The sequence below is a fragment of the Dermacentor variabilis genome, chromosome 10 (genome assembly GCF_050947875.1).
Source record: "Dermacentor variabilis isolate Ectoservices chromosome 10, ASM5094787v1, whole genome shotgun sequence".
In the NCBI taxonomy this organism is placed as follows: domain Eukaryota; kingdom Metazoa; phylum Arthropoda; class Arachnida; order Ixodida; family Ixodidae; genus Dermacentor; species Dermacentor variabilis.
In genome coordinates, this window is record NC_134577.1 from 53,817,621 (window position 1) to 53,826,925 (window position 9,305).

Below are 9,305 nucleotides of genomic sequence, written 5' to 3' on the forward strand. Positions count from 1 at the left end.
ATCTAAGCACACGGGTGTTTTCGCATTTCGCCCCCATCGAAATGCGGCCGCCGTGGCCGGGATTCGATCCCGCGACCTCGTGCTCAGCAGCCCAACACCATAGCCACTGAGCAACCACGGCGGGTAATGAGCAAAATACCATGCAATATGCAAATGAATGCTTACGGATTGGCAGCTGCTAAAATTGTGTTTAACTCTTCGTAGTAAAAATGAAACACATTTAGCTTATCTGTATCATTCAATGTGACGTTGACTTTTTCAAGTTCCTTCTTCAGTAAGTCAGATATCGGAATCTAGGAAGAATAGCAATTTTTTTTTATTTCGAAAGCCGCCCACGGTATTCACTAGGCCATCACGTTAGTGAGCCATATATAGAAAGTCATTTCATTTCACGATGTGTAGGCGTACATTCAAAAATAATGAAATGCATGACCTGCTGGAGCTTTACACTCAGAGCCATTTGAAATAATGAGAATTTCTACAAGCACTGTCATTTTGTTGCAGAATCCACACATATGAAAATTTCGTCTTGAGTCGAAAATTTGTACTAAAACTAAACCATAAAAGTAATACAGCTTGAAACAAGGCTGTCCTTGCATGGTTAATAGTTTCTTCAGTTTACAGCTTTTTAATTTATTGCCTCCCAAAGTGGATACATGTTTTGACAGATATTAAATACAAAAAAGAGGTCCCCTAGCCACACACGGCACGGGGACCTTCAGTCAAAGTTGGATGACGAGACGGACTGTATGGTATCAAAATAAAGTAAGGTCATCGCATTGAACCAATGTCAGAACAAATATATAAAAAAAGTTGAAAGGCAAATGCCCTAACTTAAGAACTGACGGTAAGAGAGCAAGGTCAGATTTTTTCTTTCATGCCCGTGTTGACCTATGCTAGCGAATTATACTGGCAGGCACAATGAATTCCCTAATAAGTGTGACAAAAACATCAGGTACATTTGATTTTCGAACCAAACTAGGCGTTCCCAGAAGCTTACCGAGGTTAGCATTACCAAAATAGGTAATTTAAGCAGAACGATATGTGAAATTAGCGTGTGGTTGGCGTTAATTCCCCTATGTGCGTCTAGCATATTCACGCTGTTCCTCGCTGATTCCGAAGGCACTCCGCCTGACATTACCTCTGTTAGTGCTACCGCACTTTGTCACCACAGGTTAAAAAAATTAAATTATGGAGTTTTATGTGCCAAAACCAATTTCTGATTATGAGTCAGGCTGTAGTGGAGGACTCCGCAAATTTCGACCACCTGGGGTTCTTTAACGTGTACCTAAATCTAAGTGCACGAGTGTTTTCGCCCCCATCGAAATGCGGCCGCCGTGGCCGGGATTCAATCCGGCGACTTCGTGCTCAGCAGCCCAACACCGTACTCACTGAGAAACCACGGCGGGTTCATCACAGGTTTTCGCAGTTGACACCGCCTTATGTGACGGGCAATCATGGCGTGTTGCTGTGAAACACTGCTAAACCAGGTGCTGACTCGCGGTTTAGGAAACGGAAGGTGATACTAAATCTGTGGTTTCTGTGACCCTGAGGCAATCAGTGATGCTCCCAAACGGTGTGCATAGATGTCAATAAATATAAAGTGCAAATTTCACAGATAATTCAAAGGAGCCGATGCGATATAGCTTGTACAATATTATTGCCAATAGATCTTGTACTGTTTCGTCTGGTATCGGTTCAGCAAAAGACTCGTCGGTGCACGCTAGCAATAAGCTTTGCAGTATTCAGCCGCTCGAAACGTGCTAAGTAGTGTTCCGGGAAAGAAATAGTGACGACCACGTGACCCTGTTCTTCTTTCACAGTTGATATATTTACGGCTTATATATGTCATCAGTAGCGATACTATGATTACTACGGAGAATTATAGTCCGTTGCTCATACCATGAAAGCAGCTGACTAATTTTAGTGTTGCCGCTAATATTTCGGTAAAGCAGCTTTACCATCTCATCTGGGAGCTTCCAGACTACATGTCGATTGAAACCGACTTCACGCAAATAATCACACTTCGACAATTATCAGTAGGTTAATGAGGTCGCTGGTATTTACCGTAAACATTCACATACTGCTCTTTTATGATACAGCGTGTACTTTTCTTGCCACCGGAAATAATAATGGCTGACAGCTCATCGTTCCTCTGGCCTAGCAGACCTCCTATTGCATGAAGAACAAGGAAATTTGAAGATGAATTTTAGGCATACAGAATCACGTTGTAACGCGCCTACGACCACGTTTGATCGACCTTTCTAGAATCAGAAAAGGGCACCTAAAGGATAGAGAATGTACAGGTGTCAATTTCCCCTCTTACATAGCATCTTTGAATGCTGTTTACAATCATGTAAGGTAAAAAAAAAACTATGTGTGAAGAATGCACAACAAAGCAAGCGGGCAAGCAATAAAGTTGCCGAGTTCGTTACCTCGCTAAGAAAGGCTTAAGCCACACTACGGGGATAAATTTAGGAAGCGCGCGGCACCGGTGTGATTGCCTCATAATGTCTCGCATTATGCGGTACTTTGCACCAATACATCGAATTATCTTGTATGGTCCGGAATAAGGTCGCAGTAACTATTCACCAGTTCACGTCGGTGTAAAAGTGTACCAATCTAAATAATGTCAGTGGGCTGATATTTAACATAGCGTTAAGTTACGGGGTTTTACGTGCCAAAACCACTTTCTGATTATGAGGCACGCCGTAGTGGGGGACTCCGGGAATTTCGACCACCTGAGGTTCTTTAACGTGCACCTAAATCTAAGCACACGGGTGCTTTCGCATTTCGCCCCCATCGAAATGCGGCCGCCGTGGCCGGGATTCGATCCCGCGGTCGAAGATTGTAGGTTTGGCTGTTGATCGTTTTCTGGTTCTTTCTGCACGGCAGAAACGTCTTGTAGGGCCTCTTCGGTGTGCTGCAAGTAGTCGGTGACGTCAAAGTTTTGTTAATCGCTGACATTCGGTGGCACGGTGTCAAGCGCGGTTGCGGTCATTCCGTTGGCGTTTATTCCGTAAGCCAGCTTGAATAGCGTCATGTGCACTATTTGTTGCCCTACCCCTTTGTAGGCAAATTCTACGTACGGAAGCACGGCTTCCGAAGGCTTGCGTTCGACGTTATTTTCCATTGTAAATATGCCTGTTTCTGTTTTATTTATTGAAACTTCTTTCTGGGGCGAGTTCCTGCATACTTGATTTGAGAAATAAAAAAAGAAACTGGTAGGGTAAAACATGACACGCCGTTTGTCAAGTGTTCCACAGGAGTGGTCTATGCTATTCCCTTAAAGTGTGGAAGGCTTTATGCCGGCAAAACCGGCCGCTGCATCAATTACCGCTTGGGGGACCATGCCCAAAATTTAAGTGATTTCAAAGACGAGTATGCACATTTGGTCGTGCATGTAATTAAATCCAGATGATGCGAAGCTTCGTTGGGAGAAACAAAAATTATCGGTAAGAGTACCGACAAGACGACGCGAGTCAGTTTGGAAGCGTTCCACATAAAGAAATATGGTAGCAAGTGCGCAAGCACCCCGTCAGTATCACAATTTGCTCCAGAGCATGAAATCTTAGAAGCAACCGAATGCTGAATTGGTTGTCTTTTAGTATCTTTGCCTTTTTCTGTATTTCTTTTTCTGTGTCTGTTTCTGCTTCTGGTGATTGCCTGCACGTACGTTCATCCATGCCCGATGTCATTTTTTACCGATTGTATCGCTCCTTTCCAATTCACCTCTCCCTTTCGCCTTGTATAACGTGTCTGTCATCCGTCAATAAAATTTAGCTGACGGTCAGCGCTTGCGTCGTGTGCTTGTTCCTTTGCGGTTGCACGTTTCAGCGTTGTTTTGTTTGTTTGTTTTATTTAGGTTCTCCATGAGGTCATTCGTCAGCGGGTCGTAGGAAGTTGTTCTGCAGTGACTTCTGCGGCGGCACTGCGGGATTGCTTTAGTAATGAACCCTTCTTCGGTCTGTGACGAAGACGCATGGAGCACCACGTGCAGGCACATGTCAATGCACCTCACATTAATGGGTAAGCATTCTTCTCGTACTTTACGCGCTTTCCGGAATTTATTTATCTATCTATCTATCTATCTATCTATCTATCTATCTATCTATCTATCTATCTATCTATCTATCTATCTATCTATCTATCTATCTATCTATCTATCTATCTATCTATCTATCTATTTTTGTTTATATGTTTGTACATAACGCTTTTCCCGCCTGCCTTGGTCACTGGGCAGTCCGCGGTCGAATCTTTAGCCCATCGAGCGGCTGTGCTGAAATAACGGGGTTCGAAACCAACCATCGGATCATCTTGGTGACTGACTATGTCACAAGATGCACATGCGTGCCTGTCTTCAACGAACCTCTTTCACGCTGATGTATGTCACCGTAGATGCGGGACTGTGTATGCACCGTTGTTTTATGAAACTCTTTGACGTCTACTTGGTTCACTAGGTATGTGCCATTCGTTATTTGCGGATCTAAATGAAACTCTTTGATGCCAACTTGAGTCACTGGGTATGGGCCACTATACGTGCGTCACACTGCATGTAAGGGTTTTCACGCGAACTAGTGGGATTAAGTATGTGCCACTAGGATTGTGCCGCCTGCACAATGACGAAAGAAGATCCCTCCAATTTCACCGATTCTTAGCTGAAGCGGACCGGTCTCAAGGGTTGCTCATAACCAGGAACCCGACGCAATAGCAAGCTGCACCACGAAGGCATTGGGCGTGCGCTACATTTAATGAAAGCCTTTCACGCCAACGCTTTAACGAGCTGCGTCATGATTTCACTGGCAATGTGTCGCTCTTCAATGACCCCCTCGACAACTTGTGTCACTGAGTAGGCGCCACTGAGTGCGCGGCAAGGGAGGTAACAATTCTCAGCGTTTGAACGCACCGATGCGTCAACGCTTCTTGGTCTCAAAAACGAGGCGCGCGCTTCTCGGCAGTGCCACTTGGTGAGGCAGCGGAACTGGAAAGAAGCGTGCGAGAGCAGCCTGGTTGCCGCATGACGCGCTCCTGAGCTTTCGCGCGCACCAGGGCGCTATACACCTGCGAGGCCAGGGATGGGCTTCGCGGTGGCGCCGCTGAATGCTATTTAAATGCATTACTAAGCAGATATTTTATAGAATACACAGAAGTTAATACCATATTTACTAAAGTTATTTACATTCGTTTTAATTTGTTATTGTCCTGGAAGAAGGCTTCATTTCAGCTATGGCTCGATGTGAGTTAAAGTAAATACCGAGTATTATAAACAGCCAACGCAAACATACCAAAAGCAATGCCGAAAGAGTACAAAAGAACGCAAAATCAGTGTAATAGAAGCAAAGTTGGTGTCTCAATACCCTAATCAGTTTCAGTATAGTATTAATAAAACTTTCTTATACCGAAATCGCTGAGTGCAGGTATCTTAATGATGTGTTTCAGCGGTCAGATTTCGTATTCGTGGCAGCAATTTCGACTATTCATCCTCAAAAGATAAATTACGCACCGGCCGTAATAATTTCTCACAAAGTTGTTCCTAACTTGTGGCCATTGTGAGATAAGGTGTGTTGTGATATGCCACAACACAAATTTTTTAATCTGGTTAAACCGATAATTCGGGATAAAGCGTGACTCACATTGGGAAATTTTGCTGCCAGATCCGATATATTGTAGGCTGTAACTCCACCCTCTCCGGCCTTTTCCGACAGCTGCAAATCAAGGATAAAACATGGTATAGTAAAGATGCCTTCAATAGAATAGAAGCATAAGCAGCCATGGTGATACTTCGTACAACACATTCAACATGATTTGAACGTTTACCTCTTTAAACTGAAGTAATTGTTACTGGGGAAGGAACAAACTTATTTAGCACATCTAGAATTCGTTGTTTTAATATAAACAGTTCTGAGGCCATCGTCTTTGTCCAAAGCATCACTGCCACTGCTCCTACTAGTACAATGCTAATAACTAATTGCTCAATCACAATTACAGCTTCGCCTGTTAACTTCAATGCACAAGTACACGCTGATCATGTCTAAAATTTGCTTGAATACCTTCGCGCTTTGCTGAAATGAAAAATAAAGCATTTGTTAAACCACACAAACGCATTCAAATTATTTTTTCGAAGGAATAATAAGAAAGTTGAACGGAAATCATCGCCCATGATTGTCACTGGTAGAGCAATAGCCAAACGCTTCCAGAGAGGCATTTTCGCTTTCTTTTTTTAAATTATGCGATTGAACAGCCTTATTTGTTTCAGTGACGAAGTTTAAGTATTAATTCTTCTCCATTGCGTGATTACGCAGAGAAAGAGCCGTTAAACAGCACATGTGTAATCGCAGTACAGCACGCCTACACATATGAAGCAATTCCTCATTAGTGTGTTGTCTCCCACGGTGCGACCACTGGGGTGGAATGCAAACGCGATCCTCCTCTCTCACTGCCACCACAGGCAGAGAGGATGAGAGGGCGGTGAGGGAAGCTGCCGGCTGTCTTTTTCGAGTTGAACCTCCTCAAAAAAAGGTTCTGTAAGTAACTCACACGCATTTCAAACTAAAACAAAAAAATTTAGAAGTTTATGTTTGATGATCCTTGACCATAAGTAGCCGGAGTGCTAAACGCAAAAGAAAAATACAGGCACGTGTACACAGCAGTATTAAAATGATCACATGCTCCCCTGTGTTATTTACCATGTTTTTTTTTTATTTTTACGCTCATGTAGTGATGTTTTCATAGTGTTTCCCGTGGACTGCAAGTGCGTTGAAGAGAATTAGCCCCGTCCTAGCCTAAGCATCCATATTATTTTGCATTAAAAAGCTGTATAAAAATTTATTTGCAAGAAAATAGTGCAATGCATTGATGACGATTGTAAAAATTGAGAGAACGTGATGCAGCTAATGATTGAACTAAACCGCTTGAATGAAATAATGAGATTTGTCTTGTCAGAAAAAGTTACATGTATGCTAGAACAAGTGACCAGAATTATGAGCGAAACTCAAAATTTTTATTCAACTAAAATGCCGCTTAGTCCAATCGAAAATTTGTGAATGAGTCCTTCGATCATGCTTCATTTCAAAGCTGCGTAGACTCATTTACTCGCTGAGTGCGATGTTGTATGACAGTCACAAGATATTGTCCCTGCACGTGAGTGCTATGATATTATAAAAAAATATAAACTGTTTTTAAAAGAAAAACAAAAAATTTTAACTTTTCACTTGCCGCAACCACCTCGTGATTATTACGCACGCCGTACTGGAGTACCCCGCATTAATATTGGCCACCTTGTATTCATTAACCCGCACGTATATCTAAGTATACACGAACGTTTCTGCATTTCGCTCTCATCGAATTGCGGCAGCCGTGCACAGCCGTCGCATCAGTGAATTCTCGAACTTCTGAGCTTAGCGCCATAGCCAGCATGCTACCATATCAGGTGGCTATATGAAAAAAAAAACTTTAAAAATAAAACGCCTGTTGTCTTCCTAATGATGGAAGTCTTAAGGGTACCGCTAAAAATCGAGACAGTACTTGGAGGACACCGTGCTACGTGAGCACGCAGTCAAAGTGCAGGACATATGCACGAAGATGAAGCGATACTATAGGCAAAGCATAATAAGCCGCGACACAGCCGAGACACCACTAACGTCAGCTCAGCGCCATTTGCAGCGCGGCAATCGCTGCCGCACGAGTGGGAATAAGATTATTCAGGTCACGAGGTGGCGTATGCTTGTCGTACCGCTTCGCTTACGCTGGCTGTTGCGCTCGTTCCACCTTGAAGTTTCAAAAGCAAGACCCCTTTCACTCCACTGTGATCCTCGTCAGCTTCTTCTCGACGGGTGTCGGTACTCCTTGCGCTAGATCATCTAAGACTTACTTGGTTCTTATACTACCACACAGAAACGTACGAGTGTGTGCCACCCTAAAACGATCGCCCTTACGAAATGCCTGAATCGCAAAAGTATGGATACCGCCTCATGTACGCCTCGCCTGATCATTGTGACTGGCACACTGTGCTACCTTTTGTCACCTTTGATATACCCGGTGCCATGACACCGGTAGCTACTCTGTCTTCCGTATTTTGCATGGAGGAGATTTATCCTTGCTTTTCGACAGAGTTCTTCTGACCACTGCTCAGCTATCCACTGACTACGCTTGTGAGTGCACTGCCCGAGCAGAAAGGTCAAATTATAGTGCTCGTTATGGCCTGTCACAGTTCCCAGCACACCAGGAGGGATTCTACTAGAACCACCGCCGTGGCCTGCACTTCCTTATGACTTGTCTTCGTCGTACTTCTCTAGCGATGTCCTTATTTTCATAAGAAATAGCGTGAGCTCTGCTTAATTGGAATGCATTATGTAACCGCGCAAACAACAAAGGTCAAAGAAGGAAGCACACAGGACAGGCGCGGAATTTCAACTTTGTCCATCTTTGTCCCTTGTTGTTTGCACGGTTACATGATGCATTCCAATATCGACCACCAACTAGCCCGCCTGTTGAAGTTCTGCGCCTGTCCTGTGTGCTTCCTTCTTTGTCCTTTGTTGTTTGCGCGGTTACATGATGCATTCCAATATCGACCACCAACTAGCCCGCCTATCCCTGTTAAATAAGTTGCTTTGCTTAATCATTTTACCGTGCAAGATCAAATTCCACTACAAATTTGAGAAAGCATTTCCGAATTGTTTTGAGAGTATGTACAGCATGCATACTCTAAAATAGGCATGGCTGGGAGAATTGCATGATAGTGAACATTGGTTCAGCATGTTGCAAGAAACGGTGGATGGCCATGAAATAAGTAATAGAAAGATTGCTTATTTATTTACCAACTTGAAACGCCCAGTGTGTACAGAAATGCCATCTTTAACTCGAGGTCATGAGTTGGATTTTTTACTAAGGTGGCCGCATTTTAATAGGGTGAAAATGCCGATACTCAAGTACTTAGATCTAGGTGCAGGCTCAGGAATCCCACGTGATCAAAATTATTCCGGTGTCTCCCACTACAAGCATGCTCTTACCCATCATATCGTGGTTCTGCCGCCCAAAACTCCAAAATGTATTTTGACTGATTGAGTGATCTTTCTTGTGTGTGAGGTCCTCAAATTCTCGCAGCTCATGAGATATAACGTAACAGAAGCCCCGGACGAGTTTATACAGACGGCAGTTCACCAAGATAGATACGAACATTTAGTCGCGAAAGTTCTTGCATTTTTCCGCGTAATAATACAACGGCCGTGGCCTGATGCTCAGCAGCGACCATAGGGGTTAGTATGACTATTGAATTAGTAAAAATTTGCATACTCACCTTCTCTGAA